Here is a 21,472-nt window from a genome sequence, read left to right on the forward strand (position 1 = left end):
TGATTCTTCTTTGTCTTTATTTGAGGAGAGGGCAAGTTTTTCAAGGAGTGCTCAGAGGTGGTGATACTTGGCTATCCTGACTAGGGTTCAATAAAGCAATGCTGCTCAGGAATGATGCTCTGGAACATCAGGGAGCACCAGGGCCAGGTCCACCCAAACAGAGTCGGGGGGAGATATGCTCCAGGGTCACATCCTACATAACTCAGAGGCTTCCAGACTATACCTAGCTACGCTCAGTATGCCAAACATTGAATTCAGGTTGGACTGAGCCCTTGGGTTGTCTCCAAAGTCCCACTATTGAGTTTTTATCTGTTTGAAATCATGTAATAAATTGCTCCTAAAACATACTGCCTTATTTTTCTAGTCTCAGTAGTCTAAAAATGGCATTATTCTTTATGATGTCTCCAACAACTTGTTTTCTTTCATTAAATATTATGTTTCTATGTTCATGGTTGGTTTATGTGTCTGTAATTTATTTTTACTTTTTTGTTTCATAATATTCCATTGTATAATTAAGTTATGTACCACATAGAGACTTTTAAATCAATGACAGGCAATATATGTGACAGTGACCTCAATAGTTCCAAATGGCCTAAATATGTATATACTCTCTGATGTTTGCCCAGTTACAGGATTGTCTTACAGTGTATTTCTCAGAATGTATCCTTGTCCTTACACAGCACATAAGATTATATGCCCTGATTCATTTAGTTGTTCTCACATAATGGATATTTGATTGTTTTCAGTTTTCATCGCACCACATAATCTTTTGTCCCTTGATGAATACATTCAAAATATCTCTGAGTCATATACTAAGGATCAGAATGTTAAATCAGATTATGAAATTGCTTGATTTCACAAGATTGCACCAATTTTTTTCCAAAGTGTTTAGATGCCACCATCTTCTGCTACAACTTTTGTTTCAATCTTGTATAAATCAAGCACAAAATCAAAAGAATAAAACATCAGATAACACAGAGCTATTTAAGCTGAGATGGGTACAAAAAAGAACTGCACATGGGGTGCTAAAGTCAAATGAGAATGTCTCACTCTGACCTGGCAAAAATCCATACAAAATAGAAAAAAAAAATTCTGTCATATCTGTTTAGTTCTCTGAACACTTCTTAACTTTTACTTTACATCTAATTTCTCAAGAAGGTATCATAATATTTTCCTTTGACCCTATCAGACACTAAGTTCTTTTTAACGCCTATTGTATAACAGACTCTGGAACTAGGTGAGGGCTGTGACAGGCAAAGGACTTGCTTTACATTCTATTAGAGGGAAATGAATAAGAAATAAGTCCAAAAACACATTGAAGAAAACATAGAACTCTTTAGAATTTGAACCTCAGGGGCATCTTCAATATGTTACTTCAGTGGCAAAGAAAACAAAAACAAAGCAAACAAATGTGACTATATCAAGTTAAAATGTTTTCACATGGCAAATGAAATTCAGGTTAAAATAAAAAAGACACCCTGCTGAAACAGAGAAAATATTTCCACATAATACATCTGTTAAAGGGCTAATATCCACAATACATAAAGCACTACTAAAGTTTAATAGCAACAGAAAGCAGTAATTCCATCAAAAATGGGCATCTGGGCCAGGAGATAGAACAGTGATTAGGGTGCCCAATGTGGGCTCAATTCTTGGCACCTCATGATACCCTGAACATTCCTCACTACAGCCCAGAAATGCACCAGCAGTGTTGGTCTCTCGTACACCTCAAAGTTTAAATGACTTCTCATTCTTGGTGCTGATCAAATGGCCCTTTTAGTCAAGAATCCTTGGGAGGATCCCTGAATCTCCTGAACTCCATTTGAAAGGCAACACACACACACACACACACACACACACACACACACACATACACACACACAGTGGGAATGGGCCCAAGAGATAGTATAGGAGATAAAGTACTTGTCTTTGCATGAGGCTGCTTCAGCTGAGACCTTGGTTTAATCCCAAGTACTGCATTTAGTCAGTTGCCTGGGTACTAATCAGGGGTTGTTCCTAAACACAGAATCAGGAATATTCCCTGAGCATTGCCAAGTGTGACCCAATCCTGACTCTCAAATGGGAGAGGAGATGAAAAGACATTTCTCAGAAAAATCATATGGTTAGCTAGTAGGCATATAAAAAACTGCTCATTGTCAGTTCTTACCAGGAAAATGCAAATAAAAACAAGGATCTATCATCTCACACTCCTGGCAATGGCTTATTTCAAAAAAGACTGGAAGCAACCAGTTTTGTTTGATATCGGGTGAAAAGGACTCTTCATTCTCAGAGAGGGACAGGCATTCTCTTCCAACTCCCTCATGCTGCTGGAAGCCCCAGCAGCTATATGCACATCTCATAGCCACCACCAAGTAAAAGGCCCAACTTTACAGTTTTATGAGTAATGTTGGAAAAGATGCCAAGTCAATGAAACTCAAAGGTACGCTTTTCTTCAGGCTAAAATTTATTGGGCTTCCACAGGACAGGCTGAGAATCATCCCAATTTCATAGATCCTGGAGCTCCTGAAATGCATGGTCACATATATGATGGTTTGACACCCTGAAATTCCACAATACTGACAGCCCAGTAGGACCACACCAAATTAGATGGTGGAGTACCATAGATGCCCACTAATCCCAATAAGAAAAAAATAATAACACAGAAGGCTCAACTAGTGACAAAAAGCTCAGTAAATCCTCATAGACTCTTATATTACCATGGTGAGACATAACAATTTTCACTAACTTTATTTTATTGAGCTATTTTTTGATAATTCCACTTACCATTTTGTTATGACAAGCAATATAAAGGAAATTATTTAAAGGGGTGGGTGGGAAATATGGAACAATGGTGGAGGGAAAGTCACACTAGCAGTGGGATTGGCATTGAAACTTTGAATTCTGGAAACAAATGTATTATGAACAACTTTGTGAACCATGGTGTTTATATTAAGCTTTCACTGTCACTGTCACTGTCCTCCCATTGTACATCGATTTGCTAGAGCGGGCACCAGTAACATCTCACAACAAATTGTGAGACTTGTTGTTACTGGTTTTGGCATATTGAATACGTCACGGGTAGCTTGCAAGTCTTTGTGATGCAGGCGAGATACTCTTGGTAGCCTTCTAGGCTCTCTGAGAGGGGCAGAAGAATTGAACGTGGATTGGCTGTGTCAGCAAGGAAATAAAGCTTTAAAAATAATTTTTAAAACATTTTTAAAAGAAAGAGATATCCTTAGTTACTGCTCATGATAAAGTTGCCTGGTTCCTAATGCCCAAAAGTAGAAAGAGAATATGGGGCAAACTGTCTGACATAAAGGCAGGGGGAGGGATAGGATGCGGGGGTCATACTGGGTACATTGGTGGTGGAAAACGTGCACTGGTGGAGGGATGGATGTTTGATCTTTGTGTGACTGAAACTTAAACAGAAAAGCTTTGTAACTGTATTTCACGGTGATTCAATTAAAACAAATTTTTTTTTTAAGTTGCCTGGTTCATCCTCTATGAAAAACAGTTTGGAGAGCCCCAGAAAAGTAAGAATACATCTCCCATGTGATTCAACAGTTAGCCTTTTGGCACCTACCCCCAAACATAAAAATATTACTTCAAATAGATGCATATACACCTTTGTGGAGCTTGACTGTTTATATACCAGAGGATGCTGGGTGTGGGTGTGGGCTGCTGGGTTTCTGCAGCAAGGAAGGTAATCTGCCCACCATCATTCCCAGAAGGCTACTGAGTTTTATGGCTCAACTTCAAATTGAAATTCATCAAGCTGCCAGACTGCCAAATTGTTACAAGCAAATCTCTGGACTGAAAACTCTGAGGCCTTCTCAGATTGGGGGTGGGCATACTCCTCTCCACTCCAGAAAGGCCAGTGGCTACCACACCTGACCTCTCCTACATACAAAGGGCCCAGTTCCACAGTTCTTGCAGCATGTGTGCAGTTGTGTGACAATTCCTTCACAGTTCATAGTACTAACTGTACAGTAGAAGCACAGAAAAAAATTGTTTTTCTTTTTGGGTCACACCTGATGATGCATAGGGGTTATTCCTGGCTCTGCAATCAGGAATTACTCCTGGCGGTGCTCGGGGGACCATATGGGGTGCTGGAAATTGAACCTGGGTCGGCCATGTGCAAAGCAAATGCCCTACCTGCTGTGCTATAGCTCCAGCCCCATGAAGCACAGAAAATTTAATGGGAAAATTGCATAGGAGTCCACCAACCTCAATGAGTGAAACAATAACGCTAAAGACTCAACCAGACCAACTATCTTAGTAAATCTTCAGGCAATGACTTTATTAACATCACTGTGACATATAACGATTATCACAATCTTATTTTTTGATCAGTTTTTCTGATAATTCTACTTCCATTTTGTTGTAACAAGCAATATGAAGTAAATTTGTTTGTGCCTGCTAAGGAGGAAGGCTTGGGAAGTAGGTGAGAAACTAGGGACATTGATGGAGGGAAGGTCATACTGGTGGTGGGATTGGTATTGAAAATCAGAAGCAACTGTATTATGAAAAACTTTATAACTAACAGCATTAAAAGCTTTTAATAAAAATAAAAATATATATGCAAGCTTTTGTCCACTGCAGTACTTACTGCACTAACCAGGATATGGAAACAATCCAAGTGACCAATGATGAATGGATAAAGACATTTTGGTATATATACACAATAGAACACTGTGTAGCTCTAAGAAAAGATGAAATCTTGCAGTTCCCTGCAGTGTGGATGAAACTGAAGGGCATTATTTTAAGCAAAATAAATCATAAGTCAGATGGAAGAGGGAAAATATCAGTTGATATCACTCATCAGTATTATATAAAGAGACAAAACAAGGGGACATTGTCAAATGATGACAAACCCTTGGTATTGTATTACAAAACTCAGATTACCAAGTAGTGTGTGTGCTCGGAGGGACAAGTGTTGTGGAGAGGAAATGAATATGTGGACTAGAGATGACATACACACAGTGGTAAGATTTTGGACACTTTGTTGGTGGTAGGGTACAGAAATTTCGTACATCAATGCCATCAACATTAACACTATTGTAATTATGTTTCCTAAAATATATTTTAATAATAATCTAAAAAAAGAAAGAAAGAAATCAACTAAAGATTAGCCCAAATTGTGACTACTTTCTTCTGAATTATTTATTTTCTCCATAACAGATAGAGAGTTTGGTAAAGCATTCCAGGCATTGAGAAAGTACAAAAGCCCTTAAGCAAGAAATGACTGGGATGTTCAAGAGTCAGAAAGAAAAACATATAGTTAAAGCATTCTATAAAAAAAAGAACAGTAAAAGAAGAGATTGAAGACATAGAAAAAAGAGTCAGACAATGCAGGGGCTTTATGAACCAAGAGAGTTGGGTAAGTAATATAGGGTCAACTGGAAGAAAGCTGATAGACTGAGACGATAAATTAATCCATACAATGGAAAGATTTGTGGAAGAAGGAGAGATTAAAAGGGAGAAACAGAAGGCAACATCTGGGTTTTGGGTTTGTTTTTTGTTTTTTTTTTACCCTATCAACTGAAAATCTACCCTTAGGATCTCTTGAATGATAGATAGATATTGGTGGTTTCTATGGTTCAGATTTTGCATTTCCCTGGTACATCCTTGAATGAGGGAACTAAAACAACAAAAATTGTTTCCATCTTCTAACTCTCCTTTTCCCACCACATGTGTTTGGCTCAACTTTTCGCCTTTGCAAAAATGAAGCCATCAAGGAGGAACCTGTAGAAGGGAAGCTCCAAAATAGCAGAATATGGAGACTGTGGTCACAGGAGGAGGTAAACACAGCAAAATTTCAGCAAAATAAGGATGAATTGACACAGAAGCAGAACTGCAACTTGACAAATAGAGCTTCCACCACAAAGATGAAAAAGCTGTGATCAGGTGGAGATAGAGACAGAGCAATGATCTTGGGAAGGTAAAAAGTCCCATCTCACTGACAATGAGGCACCATTAAGGAGAGATCACTAAAGTGTGAAATTTTTTTCCTGGATATGTGTAGGACAGAAGAGGCAAAAATAGCTACCATACAAAAAAAATAGCTACCATACCAGTCCTGAAACAGTAGATATAAAGCCCTGAAACCTCTGCTTTGAGGCCCAGGAGAGGAACATACAAAAGTGAAAAAAAAAAAAGAGTATTGACTAAGAAGCAGCCTGATAAGTCAGGGAAACAGATTCATTTATTCCTGGAAGCCAAAGCAGTAACTGCTTAGCTATAATTGCATAGCTATACCAGGATCACAGATAACAGTGTTCTGTGTTTTCCAGTGAGGAAAGTAAATTGAAGGGAGTAGAAGAAGGCCAGAGAAGTCTGTAGCTGCTGTCTTGAAATCTACTAAAAGGTAAAGGTAAAGGTAAAGGCCCTTCTGTTGATCGTCGATTTGCTCGAGCGGGCCCAGTAACGTCTCCATTGGAGACTTTGTTGTTACTGTGTCTGGCATATCGAATACTCTCGGTAGCTTGCCGGGCTCTCCGAGAGGGGCGAAGGAATCAAACTCGGGTCGGCCATGTTGGCCACTTCTAAGGCAAACGCCCTACCGCTGTGCTATCGCTCCAGCCCGGAAATCCCTAAGTTCTCCACCCACTCTGGGAAGATGTTTCACTAGCTGGGGGTGGAGAGACAATTATCAAGAGGGCCTACCGCTGGTATACAGACACATATGGCCCCTTGTTAGTTCCGACCTTTCTGATAGAAAGGAAGAAGAATACCTACAGCCAATACACACTTCACAGACTTTCCAAAGCAAAATCACCTAACAAACTACCCCACCACCTACTGTGTTTCCCTCTTGGTCCTAGAGCTAGCAGACGTCCCTCCCTACTGGATCCCCTGCCAGTGCTTCAACACTTGCCATACCCACTAGCTTGTGGGTACCCACTACACTTTAAGGGCTGCGGTGACAAAAGCTCTAGCCTCCAACCCTAGGTGCTAGCAAGGCCCATTCAGCATATGACCCCAGCCATGGAACACAACACTCTCTACTTAATTGTTACCTTAGTTTCCAGCAAGACCCGCCTAGCCTACAGCCCAGTGGAACCAACTAGACAGTGCCACACTCCAGGGGAATCTGCCCTTTCTTACCACTGGTTCCTTGAGCTTCCCAGGTATTGCTTACCTGCAATGATGGTTAGCATTAATGCTTCTGGAAAAAAAACCTGTGGAGGTAGCTGGAAACCATTTGTGCTCATTCAGTGAAACACCAGCCCTTCCCTCACCAAGGTTTAGTGGGTTTTTGGACAAACCTGTCTAAAATTTTGCAATAATCCTCAATACCTCCCTCTCTCCTGAGTCTCAGAAGAAAAATTTCGCTTTCAAATCCTGCTGAGATGAGAGCCAGGCTGCAGTTGACCCTTGGAGAGTCCGTTGAGCCTGAGCTTTCCGAGAAAGTGTAGCTAGCAAAACCTACCTTTTAATTCTTTTTTACGCTCTGCTTTCATTTTTTTTAAATTAATTTTTCTGGTGCTGGAGATCAAATACAGGAACTCACATGTGGAAGGCATGTGATCTACCACTGAGTTCCTTCCCCAGTTTCAGAATGTACTGTGAGCAAAGAGTGATAGCAGAACTTTTCCATGATACAAGCAACCACAGAAGTCAGAGGCTTGTGCCCTTGACATACTACAACAGAAGACTCTGCACTCAATATCCTAAATTCTCTACCCTGCAGATTGTATTCTTGGGCCAGGAACCCACACAAGCTCTTTAACTTCAGATATTTGTGTTAAGGATCCAACTTACACATGACAAAAAGCTCAGTGTCCAAGGCTAACACTCCAGCCAATATTCTGCAATCTTCCATTTTAATAGTATTGATACATTAGGACTGGGGAGAAAAGCAATTTAGCTTAATCCATAGAAATAAACACAGAGTGCCAAGCATAATTAGGAATTAGAGGAGTTCAGCCCAACTGATAGATCAAGACAAAAGTTTGCAGGAAATCCCTAATGCAACAGAACTAAGTAAATTACCTGAAAAGAACTTCAGAACCACAGTCACGATGGTCTTCACTGAAATTAGGATGACAATGGTTGAACAAAATGAAAACTTCATCAAGGATATGAAAAAAGGTATCCACAGAAATCTCAGAGCTACTCTAGAGGCCCCAGCAACCACACCCATGTCCCACTGCCACCACTGTGTAAGCTCATCTGCCAACCTTGTTCTGGAGACACATAGTTAAATTTTAAAAGACTTCAACTAGCCGCAAAACTTTTTCAGATTTTTACCGGTCCCAGCTGGGAACTCTGGGGCTATCTTAGGATGGGGACAGGCCAAGTTGCTGCCCTACCAAAGCCCTCACAGCTGCACTCACACCCCAACAGCTGCTGCAATGCCTACAGCTGGACTCTGCCATCTCAAAAAATAAAGCTCCACAGAAATGTCAACCTGCAGAAAATCTCAGGTACACGGAGTCTTTTGGTTGAAAACTACAAACCTTCTTAGAGTCGGGCGGGGCAACTCCCCCCACTTCCCCATACTTCTGAAAGCCCCAGCAGTCACACTCAAGTTCCACTACCACTGCCATGTAAGCTCAGATCAACATTCTGGATATTCTGGGGCACACAGCCTTGTTCTTAACCTTGTAACATCTCCAAACTCTACAGTACTAATATAAACAGTAGAAGAACACCAGATTGGATGGGATGTAACATATAAGTCAATTAAGCTCACCTAACAAAAACATTAAAACCAAAGTCTCAACTAGCAACAACAGCTTAGTCAAAATTCAGACGAGGATTTAATGTTCCCATGGTAAGATACAACAATTTTCACAAATTTTCTTTTATTGAAGTATTTTTGATCACTTCATTAGCCATTAAGTGGTAACAAGCTATATAAAATAAATGATTATGGGCCTGCTACATGGAAAGGCTTGAGGGGTGGTTGGAAAAAATGGAAACTGGTGAAGGAAAGGTGACAGTGTCGGTGGGATTGGTGTTGGAATACGGAGCACCAGTAACAAATTATCATGAACAATTTTATAAACCACAGTTTTTAAATAAAGTGAGAAGAAAAAGAAATCTCAGAGCTAAAGAATATAGTAATTGATCTTAAAACCCATGTAATAGGATCAATAGTAGAAAGGATAAAGCCAAAAACTAAATAAATGATCTAGAAAATAAAGTAGCAGAAAAGCCACAAAGATCAGCAGAGAGGAATTTTAAAACCAAGAAAATATAAGCAAATTAAAAAACAACATCAAGAAGAAAAACACTTGTATCATAAGGGTTCCAGAGAAAGAAATAGGGCAGAAGCATATTTGCAGAAACAATAGCAAGAAACTTTCTGAAACTAGGGAAGAAAACAGATATCCATATCCAGAAAACTTAATGAATTCCAAACAAATTCAAACAAGCACAAATTCAAACAAGCACATACACCAAGATACATTGTAATCAAAGCAACAAAAATCAAAGACAAAGAGAAAATCTTAAAAGCAATAAGACAAAAGGAAAGTGCCACATATACGGGTACCATAAGACTCAGCAGATTTCTTAGCAGAAATTCTATAAACGAGAAGGAAATGGTTTTGCATATTCTAAATCATGAATGAAAAAATCCTTCACCAAGTATACTCCATCCCCCAAAACTATTCTAAGATGATCTCTCAGACTGGAAGGCATGATAAAGCATTCCACAAACAACACTTGAAGAAATCCATTTTCACTAAACCAGCCTTGCAGGAAACACTAAAGAGATTTAATAGAATGAAAAGAAACTCTGCCTAGAAGCAGCATAAAATAAAAATGTAAAAAGAAAGGAAGAAGGAAAGTAACAATGGGACTCATAGACTAAATTTGAGATTTACCTGCTTTCGATTTTTAACAGGTTGTAGGTTTAGAATCTTACGTGCAAGCCTCAAAACAAAAATAACTAGAAGAAACAAAGAAGTGGAAAAATATAACCCCTGAACTACACAAAAGGTCGTCTCAAAGTAAACATGAAGCAAAATAGTAATAAATAAATTTATTTAAATACACTTCCTAAATGTCAATGACTGGAACCCACTAATCAAAGGTACAGAATGACTGGATGGGTAGGATACATATCCCAAATTTCTTTTGTCTGCAGAAAGCACATCTGAGATCCAATGATAAATACAGACTGAAAGTAAAATTCTGATGAACAATCCTAAAGCAAGTGGTAAACTAAGACAGCGAGAGCTATACCTATATAAAATAAAATACATTTAATCTAAAAATGATCATTATTAAATGCCACTTTAAGTATTCAAAGGAAGATTCCATCAAGAAAACTTAACATTCATCAATATATATTCAACAAATGAGGGCTGGAGCGATAGCACAGCGGTAGGGCATTTGCCTTGCACTCAGCCAACATGGCTGACTCGAGTTCGATTCCTCCGCCCCTCTCGGAGAGCCCGGCAAGCTACCGAGAGTATCTCGCCCCCACGGCAGAGTCTGGCAAGCTACCCGTGATGGACTCAATATGCCCAACACAGTAACAACAAGTTTCATGATGGAGACGTTACTGGACCCGCTTGAGCAAATCGATGAACAACGGGAGGACTGTGACCGTGAGGAGCACCAAAGTATAAAAGCAAACATAACAAAACTTAAAGTATGACACAGCTATCCCTAGAACAAAAGAACATTAATTAAAAAAATATATATGCATATCTATCTTCTTTACAATGTTTATAAGATCTATTTACAATAGTCAAGATATGGAAACATTCCAAGTACCCAACAACAGAGAACAGATAAATTAGGTACACATGTGTGTGGATACACATATGCATCACTGTCACTGTCACTGCCCTCCTGTTGCTCATCAATTTGCTCAAGCGGTCCCAGTAACGTCTCCATTTTGAGACTTATTGTTACTGTGTTTGGCATATTGAATATGTCACTGGTAGCTTGCCAGGCTTTGCCGTGCAGGCGAGATACTCTCAGTAGCTCGTCGGGCTCTCCGAGAGGGGCGGAGGAATCGAACCCGGCTCAGCCAGGCTGGCTGCGCACAAGGCAAATGCCCTACCACTGTAGTATTGCTCCAGCCCACACATATGCATATGTACAGACATATATACCATAATTTATATTGTGCACATATGACATTATATATTTTACACACTGGCATACACTGGAGTATTACTTCTGCATAAAATTAGAGACTGTGAGACAGTACAGCAATTGGGTGCATGCCTGGCATGTTCCCACACCAGGTTTAATTCCCAGCTCAACATGGTCCCCTGAGTAGTATTGCATTCTGATGCCCTTTCACTGATCTGATCTTCTGTAAGTGGAGTCTCAAGACCTCCTGACTACCGTTTGGAAGGTTCCTCTCTACCCCCAGCCAAATATATATGCATATATATTTTTATATATGTGTATGTGTGTGTGGGTGTACAAAATGTTACAAACAAATTGCAGCATTTCACTAAAGCTTGGATGTAACTGGAGTGTATCATGCTAAATGAAGTCATTCAGAAAGAAAAAGATAAATGATGAATGATCTCACTCATATGAGAGTGTAAGAGAACAGAACAAGAGAATAGACGATAGCCCATGAAAACAAATCTTGATACACCACAAAAAAATGACACTCTCAGCAGTTGTAGAGAGGGACAGATAAGAAGGATCCTAGGGACACTTGGTGGATGAATCTGATGGTGTGAAATAGTAATAGTATGCCCAAAATATATCATTATATACAATTACACCTTAAAAATTAAGAATGGTATAGAAATACAATGGGCTGGAGCAATAGCACAGTGGTAGGCCGCTTGCCTTGCAAGCGGCCAATATGGCCGACCTGAGTTCGATTCCTCCGCCCCTCTCGGAGAGCCCAGCAAGCTACCAAGAGTATCTCACCCGCACAGCAAAGCCTGGCAAGCTACCTGTGACGTATTCAATATGCCAAACACAGTAACAACAAGTCTCATGATGGAGATATTACTGGGCCCGCTCGAGAAAATCGATGAACAACGGAGGACCATGACCATGATAGCTATACAATAGTAGTAAGACTTTAACACCCCACTCTCATGAGTAGACATATCAACCAGACATAAAGTAGGCAGGATGGCTCTACTCGGTGTGTACAGGGCATGCACTCAACCCCCAAAAGGCCAAGTACAAATTCTCAAGTATGTGCAAATATTCTAGAAGATAGAAAATATTCAGAAACAAAACAAGTGTCAACAAATTCATAAAAATTAAAAACAATCCATGGCCAGAAAGATAGTACAAGAGGTAAGATGCTTGCCTAACATGCTGCTGACCTCATTTCTATCACAGGCACCGCAGATGGTCTCCCAGGCATTGCTCGGGATCACTTCTAAGCAGAGAGCCAGGATCAACCCCTGAGAATTGCAAGGTTATGCCCAAAAACTCAAAATAAAAAAATTAAAATTATTTCTAGTATCTTTTTATCAGCACTATAACATTGTCCTCCCGTTGTTCATCAATTTGCTCGAGTGGGCACCAGTAACGTCTCCATTGTGAGACTTGTTTTTACTGTTCTTGGCATATCGAATACATCACAGGTAGTTTAGCAGAACAATAATAAAAGTAAAGTAAAGGCCCTCCCGTTGATCATCGATTTGCTCGAGCGGGCCCAGTAACGTCTCCATTGGAGACTTTGTTGTTACTGTGTTTGGCATATTGAATATGTCACGGGGAGCTTGCCAGGCTCATAAAATAACAATAAAAAGAAAACTTGGAAAACATCAATTATTTGGAGACTAAACAAAATGTTACTGAACAATACTAGCCCAACAAAGGAATTAAAGAGAAAAATACCAGTAAATAAAAAAAAATAAACAATTTATCAGAACCTATCAGATACAGAAAAAGCATCACTGAGAAGGAATTTCACCATAATATAGACCCACATCATGAAACAAGAAATAATAAAGTAAACTATCTAACTTTATATCAAATGGATCCTGTAGAAGAATATATTAAGGACAAAACTCAGAAGAAGAAAATTTAATTTAATTGGTAATGAATTAGGCATTTCAAAGACAATGCAGAAATCAATGAAACCAGCAGTTGGGTCTTCAAAGGAGTGATTGTCTACAAAAAAGGACAAACTGTTAGCAAGTTATATGAAGAAGAAAGAAAACAATCAGAAGTGAAATAGTACTGGTTAAAACAGATGCTATAGAAATTCAAATGAAAAGAAATTGCTATAAATATGTCCCTGCCAGTAAATTAGAATACCTAGAAGAAATGAACAAATTCTTAGAATCATGCAAATCATCCAAGATTTAATTGGAGGAAATAGCAAACTTGAACAGACAATCTCAAAACAGTAAGGAAATTAAGACAGTAATCAAATATCTTCCCAAACAGTCAAGGGCCAGATTGTTTAACAATGAATTTTTACACACACTAAAAAAGATGACCTAATAACTGTTCTTCTCAAAAGCTTCCAAAAACTAAAGAAGTGTATAAGCTTCCAAGCACATTTTGTGAAGTCAATATTACCCTGATAGTAAGAGCAAGCAGGATCCATACAAAAGAGAAAGCTACAAATCAAATACCTGATGAAAACAATTGTAAAATCCTCAACAAGATATTAATATATTGAATTTAATCATACATTACAAGTTGGGTTTTATCCCAAAGAGCAAAAATGGTTCAACATACACAAGTCAACAAATGTAATGCACCACACCAACAAAAGTATAATCTAGAAAACTGCATAATTACATAAACAGAGATAAAGAAAGCATTTGAAAAAAATGCAACATTCATTTCTCAAAAGAATGCATAATTTTAAAAGTGAGAGAAGAAACATGTCCCAAATGAGATCAGTGTTGACATTGGAATATCCAAGACTACCATATTATGCAACTCCAGGAGTATAATGCACACTGCATTTAATATGAATGGCAGCCCTGCAGCACAAGCACGTAAAATGACAATGTGAACAGCTTCTCAGAGCTGTGAATCATGTCAGCCCTGGAATGTTTTTGCCCCACTAAGCTTACCTTTTAATGAGAAAAGGCAGACCATAAGCACACAAGACTTTTTCAAACGGTGTTTGCCCTATATTACAAATGAGAAAGGTTTAATAATTTTCCATAGGATACTCTACCCAAAAAGCTACTGTCCTCCCGTTGTTCATCAATTTGCTGGAGCGGGCCCAGTAACGTCTCCATTGGAGACTTTGTTGTTACTGTGTTTGGCATATCGAATACGTCACGGGGAGCTTGCCAGGCTCTGCCGAGTGGGCGAGATACTCTCGGTAGCTTGCCGGGCTCTCCGAGAGTGGCGGAGGAATCGAACTCGGGTCGGCCATGTTGGCTGCGTGCAAGGCAAATGCCCTACCGCTGTGCTATCGCTCCAGCCCCCCAAAAAATGGCCAAAACTATGGTTCAAGACAAGGAAGATCAATGGCAGAGTAGACTCTTGTACTTGCTCTGCTACACATCTCCCAGTTACTTGCTGGAACAGATTCTGTTTGAAGGGGTCTACATTACCCTTATCCCCTGGCCAGTCTCCAGAGATACCAACAAGAAAATTCAGTCTTGCCAAAGACTATGATCTTAGCCAATAAGCAGCTAGAATTGTCTGTCTGCAGCAGTGAAAATCTCATGCTCTGAAACTATAAGACAGACCTTTTTCACAGAGAAAATATAGACATTTTATTTTAATAATGCTCAGAGAAGTAATGAAATGGTAGCATTACAAAAACATAATTAGGTCTTCAAAAAAATCTCCACTGGAGTCCTATAAAAAGACCACAGGTGTTCGTCATTATTTTTTATTTAGCAGACAGTTTTAGCCATTGTTTGTTTTTTTCCCCATTTATTAAGTTCTGGTATTTTAAGATGATTTGTGTGTAATAATAACAATAATTTCCTGTTTCCCTGTCAGTTGTGAGCCGCTTTAATTACAGATATTCATTTTCACAAGTTAACTTGGTAAACACACTCATTTGTTATGTTCCCTGTTCATTAAATCAGTTAGCACAGCTAGTAACTATGTTAAGTATCTTGCTGTCGGGGTTCAGCAATGGATCTTCATCGGTTTCCAATATTGTTTCTTATAGAGACAGACACAGACTTCCTGAGAATCCCTTCCAGTTGAATTGGAGACACCATCTCTTCCATCTCTATAGTTTGCCCCTCTGGAGGGATCCAGCAAGGACCTTGTGCATCACAGTCAAATCATTAATTCAGACTGGATGGAGCTCTTGGTAACTGGAAGCAAAATGCAGAACAAAGAAAGAGAGATACAGTGAAGAGGAAGGATCTGAGCATGTCCAATCACAACTTTGTTCTTGAATTCCAGCCTCCCCTCAAACACAGGCACCCGGCAGAAAGGAAGGACATCTGTGAGGCCCATAGTTGTAACAAATGACACCGACTTCATGCAGCAACTAAATATTCCAGAGGTGAACATCAAATATCATTTTCTGAGGCTGGAGAGATAGCACAGCGGGTTGGGCGTTTGCCTTGCACACAGCCAACCCGGGTTTGATTCCCAGAATCCCATATGGTCCCCTGAGTGCCGCCAGGAGTAACTCCTGAGTGCAGAGCCAGGAGTAACCCCTGTGCATCACCAGGTGTGACCCAAAAAGAAAAAAATATATATCATTTTCTGTCTTGCTTTAGATTTTGAAGGAATGATGCTAAGTTGGAGATATAAGATTCTGATGGTGAGAGCTGAGTCTCTGAGCTACATAGAAACCTTAAACCAGACACAAACTACCATTACAGAAAGGTATGAAGAGATTAATAAAGTTGACAATCATTGCTACAAGAGAGCATGAAACCAGAAAAATAAACAAAGCAAGCAAAAAAGGAGGTCACCTGAAGACTTAGCAGTTCCTATGCCCAGTTATTTGGGGTTTTTTTAAACCTTCTGTGCATCTCTAAAACAAATGGTTGCTTAGCTTATTTAATGGCTCTCTACAGACAACCAGATGCTTCCTGTTCAATAATTTTTTTTAAACCATGGTCACTATAATAATGATGATGGCACTAAAATTCTTACATCTGGTAAATACCAAGTTCTTTTAGGAAAGAGCCACAATCATTGGTGCAACAAATAACCAGGACCAGACCAGTAGGATACGGAATTCAGTTACCTTCTGAATAAATGCTTTATTAAAAAATCTTCCATGTGGGGAATGTGGCTGCATTGACATGCCAAGTCAAAACAAAAGGAATTTAAAAAGTGATCATTGCCTAATAGCTAGGTCACAAGGCTCAAGAGGAAGCTTATATGAGGTGTGAGTCAGGATAAATTTGTTCAAAGTGTTCAAAACTAGATACTCAAAGCAGAACAAAAGTTCAATAAGTTAACCATGGCCAATTCATCTTAATTACTGTACCCTGTTTCTATTGTGGGCTTTCTGAGTTTTCCTAAAATAGAAAGATCCATTGGTTTTAGCTGGACATGCAGTAATGATAAACTGAATGAAAAGATTTGGTGTAAGCATGGGGCAATTAGAGAAGATATTTAGTCACATTGAAATTACATGGGTCATCTGTCAGAAGTTAAGACAAGCATTAGTAACCATAGGGTGAAAGATAACCAAGTTTAACAAATTCAAATCAATCTGGTAAGGATGCGTCGAGATGTCCTGAAACTAGTCACATACTACTTTCTCCATGATGCATGAAGTTTCCTCCCTGATTTTCAATTTGAGTTCCTCTTTGTTTGGCTATTCTTTCTGCTCATCATATCTGTATTTTTTTCTTCTACTATGCCTCTCAGTTATTTCTGATCTTCTCAACTTTCTAAAAGAAATTGCTAGGTCAGTGTTAGAAATAGATGCTGGAGTTCAGAAGAGAAGAGAGTTCCGTGCACCGCTCCTGGTGACAAGGACAAAGCACTCTTAAACCATAGGATCATTAGGGTGAAGAATTAGTAGAGAAAGAATTTTCTCTGTGAGACCCTACAAAAGAAGTAAATTATGGAAGAGCTTATGTGAAGAGTCTTGGAAGAGCAAAACTTGAAAGAAGGGAGAAATGTTTGGTAAAACTGAAGATTAACGGGGGCCCTCTTTAGAAACCTTCATTTTCTATGTAAAGTAGAAGTGTTCTGGGAGCATGGAACTCATACAGAATTGCAAGCTTGAAGAGTAGGAAGCACTTAGAGAATTCAGTTGATGGCATACATCTGACTTGCTTTCATGAGCAAATAGTGCTATTTGTGCTGTATGCTGGAACTCTATTAGAGTTGTCTACCTTGTATTCATTCTCCCTCCTTTGATAACTGAAACTGGTTTTGATCTGGAACTTTCAGTGGATACAATCTTTTCTTATCAAGACTATTGCTCAAAGTGGAAGCAAAGATAAATAAATGGGACTACATTAAGCTAAGAAGCTTCTGCACCTCAAAAGAAACAGGACCTTCAAGATACGGAGACAGCCCACAGAATGGGACAAATTATTTACCCAATACCTGTTTAATAAGATGTTAATATCCAAGATCTTAATGCACTGGTAGAACTTTACAAGAATAAAACCTCCAACCCCATCAAAATATGGGGGAAGAGAAGAAAGTTTCTCAAAGAAAAAAATATAAATGGCCAAAAGTCACATGAATAAATGCTCTACATCACTAATTATCTGGAAGATGCAAATCAAAACAACAATGAGATATCATCTTACACCATAGAGACTGGCATACATCAAAAAGAATAACAACCAGTGCTGGTGCAGGTGTGGGGAGAAAGGGACTCTCATTCATTATTGATGGGAATGCCTACTGGTCCAGCCTTTTTAGAATACAATAGAGGCATTCCTCAAAAAACTGGAAATTGAGTTTCCATGTGACCCAGCAATACCACTTCTGAGAATATACCACCCGGGGTGCAAAAACACATAGCAGAAATGGCATCTGCATTTGTATGTTCATTGCAGGAGTGTTCACAATAGCCAGGATCTGAATAAAGAAGTTATGGTACAGCTACACAATGGAATACTATACAATTGTTAGAAAAAATAGAATCATGAAATCCACTTACTAATGGATGGACATGGAGTGTCATGCTAAGTGAAATAAGTCAGAAGGAGAAGAAAAGACATAGCATGATTGTACTCATTTGTGAGATACTAAAAAAATTGTATGAGACTAACACCCAAGAATAGGAGAAACAAGGATCAGAACAAATAGTTCCTGGCTGGAAGCCTGCTTCAAGGGCTAGTAGGGAGGGCAGTTAGAATAGAGAAGGGATCATTATGACAATGATAGTTGGAAGGAATAGCTCAGGATGGGAGATGTATTCTAAAAGTGGGTAAAGGACCAAACATGATGGTCTCTCAATATCTGTATTGCAAACCATAATGTTCAAAAGGAGAGAGGGAGAGAAGAGAGAGAGAAAGAGAGAGAGAAAGAGAGAGACAGAGAGAGAGAGAAAGAGAAAGAGAGAGAAGAAAAGTACGTGTCATAGAGCCAGGCTGTGGGAGGGGGTGGCAGGAGAGATACCGGGGGTATTGATTATTGGTGGTGGGAAATGTAAATGGTGGAGGGATAGCCTTGGAACATTTTATGACTGAAACTCAATCAAGAAAATTTTACAACTGTATCTCATGGTAATTCAATAAAAAAAATTTAAACAAAAAGTCAAAACAAAACAAAACAAAAAGACTATTGCTCAAAGTGTTCAAACCTCTCATAAGAGGGCTCCTATGAACTGGCAGATGACTTGAGTAAGAGCAATCCAGAGGGTTCTTTGTTTCTTGAATGCAGTAATACAAAACCTAAAAACTCTAGGTACTGATTTTCTCTTACTATAGCTCTCAGAATAGACTCCCTTTTAGTTCCTATTGCCTAACTACAATTCTTTCAGAGGTCTAGTTCCTCAAATCTTTTTGTTAATTTTGCAAACCACCTCATAGCCTTACAAGAAATTGCACTTTTACTTAAATTAACCAGGCTGGAGTGATAGCACAGCGGGTAGGGCATTTGCCTTGCAGGCAGCCAACATGACCGACCCGAGTTCGATTCCTCCGCCCCTCTCGGAGAGCCCGGCAAGCTACCGAGAGTATCTCCCCCGCACGGCAGAGCCTGGCAAGCTCCTTGTGATATATTTGTTATGCCGAACACAGTAACAACAAATCTCAAAATGGAGACGTTGCTGGGTCCGCTTGAGCAAATCGATGAACTTAAATTAACCAGAACTAGGTTCTGTTGCTTATAACAAACCCCCAACCAAGGAACAAGTAGTCTTACCAGAGTTACATAAAACTAAAACATAGAAGAAAGAACTAGAAATTCCAAAACCAGGATTTCACTCCAAGTATTGCCTCTGCCTCTAATATACTGGGCAACAGATGATTGGATAAAGAAGCTATGGTGCATAGACAAAATGGAATACTAATCAGCTGTAAGAAAAGATGAAGTCATGCAATTTGCTGACATGGATGAATCTGGAGAGTATCACACTGAGTAAAATAAGTCAGCGGGAAAGGGACAGACACAGAATGATCTCACTCATATGTGGGATATAAAGATACATAGTAAGGGGAAAATCTAATGCCTGAAAGCAAAGGAAGCAAAGAGTAAAACTGGTTCCTTAATAGGAAGCTTGCCACTAGGGCCAAGTGTTGGGGAGAGGTGGAATCAGTAGGGATCACTACTACAATGATAAAGGAAGTAGTCCCTCTGAACCAGGATTAGGTGCTGAAAGGAGATAAAGTGACATGCATAATATTCCATCAGAAGCAATATGGTAAACCACAGCGCCTAAAAGGATGGTAAAAAGGAAAAAAGAAAATCATGCTGCCTGACATAGAGTCTGGTGGGGATGGGGGGAGCTGAACTGGGAACACTGGTGGAGTGAAGTGGACACTGGTGAAGGGAGAAAAGAATGGTGTTCAACTATTATACATGTGAAACAGGATTGCGGATAACGTTGCAACTCTGTAATTCGTGGTGTTTCACGAATAAAATTTGAGACACTGGGCAAGTTTGATCAAGTTCCTCCAGCTCACTCAGTTACGTATCTCACATCTTCAGAAGAGGTTGAATGAGGCTGCTAAGATACTCCAGAAACAGTTTTTCACACATCTCAAGTTTTTTAACAGCCTGTAGTCTCTATTATCTGCTATTATTATCATTAGCCTCAGCTATTGGACTGAAAAGAGTTTAAGGGAAGGAAAGAACAGAAACATCATGTCCCACTCCAATAGACTTTATAAAAAGAATTCTAAATCCCATGTGATAAGCCAATTTTCCTAAGCAATGTAAGTTTAATCTGATTTCATTACTTTTTCATTCTTTCATTTAGCATCTACTAAGTACCTACTGCAAATTTGTCTTCCTTCAGGGGCTTAAAAAAATTAAGTCAGATCAAAAATGATCTCTACCCTTAAGAAACTTTAAATTTCATGGAGGAGTTGCTTGAAATCCCTAGAATATTTCTGAGAGGGTTGGAATCATACAACCAGAATGTAGTGGGTGTCAAATATATAGTAGGTGTTTTATTAAATATTTGATGATTAAGCAAGTTCTAACAAACATGTCCATACTTTATGTAGACAATGATCTTGAGAATTCAGACTGATAATAAGATGAATTTTTTCACAACTAGTATAAACTTTTATTTCATAGAATTTTAACAAGGTTTCAATTCTATAAACATTGCTCAAAAAAATAGAATAATTTGAAGGTATCTTAAAAATACTTCTAACTTTTAAAAAGTTCATCTAATGTGTTCAAACTAGAACTTCCTTTCTGTAAAATCTTTAGAACATCTCGCAAGTGAGGATAAACCTGAATTTGACATGCCAAAATAGAACTCCAATCCAAAAATGTTGGCCTGTCCCTTAGATGATGGTGTAATAGAATTTGACACGCAGCCGTGTTAAGCAAATGGAGTTGTTAAAGCCCCCGGCACCTCACCAGGCGTGTCAACACATGGAGGTCTGAGTAGCACAAGGGATTCTTGTTTCAAGAGGCAAAGTTCACACTGAAGATCAGAATCCATTAAGGAGTAACGAGAACCTTCTGGCGTGGCCAAGTGGACGAGTCTCGAAAAAACCTGAACAGTGAATGCAATAAAATTAAAATGCAATGGGGGTGAACTACTGTGGCAGCAAGCATAACCTTCTTGGTGTCTTTAGCAGCGCTAATGGATCTACTTATGGCACAGATGGTGGTTTTCAGAAAAGTCATTTTTTCCCTAACAAATTCATGACTAAACTAAAAAGACCACTATCAACTTCATTATGCTTTCCAATTGACTTGCTTTAAGGGTTATTCTTTTATTATAGCTCTTAAGCTCCCATTTCTTTTTTAAAGTACTTCTTTTAATACCAATTTTCACAGCACTAAGAAATTTAACACTCTTCAGTGGTTATATTAATAGCAAGGCACCGTTGCTGGCTATAAAGAAGCATGAAAACACTACTTTTGGATTGGCCATTTGGTATCTCCTTTACCACAACTAAGGGACCCAAATTTAGGGACTTTGATTCAGATCACTAATAAGGACCAGGACAATCATAGAAGATGG

Source organism: Sorex fumeus, unplaced genomic scaffold (genome assembly GCF_029834395.1).
Source record: "Sorex fumeus unplaced genomic scaffold, SorFum_2.1 ptg000122l, whole genome shotgun sequence".
Classification (NCBI taxonomy): Eukaryota; Metazoa; Chordata; class Mammalia; order Eulipotyphla; family Soricidae; genus Sorex; species Sorex fumeus.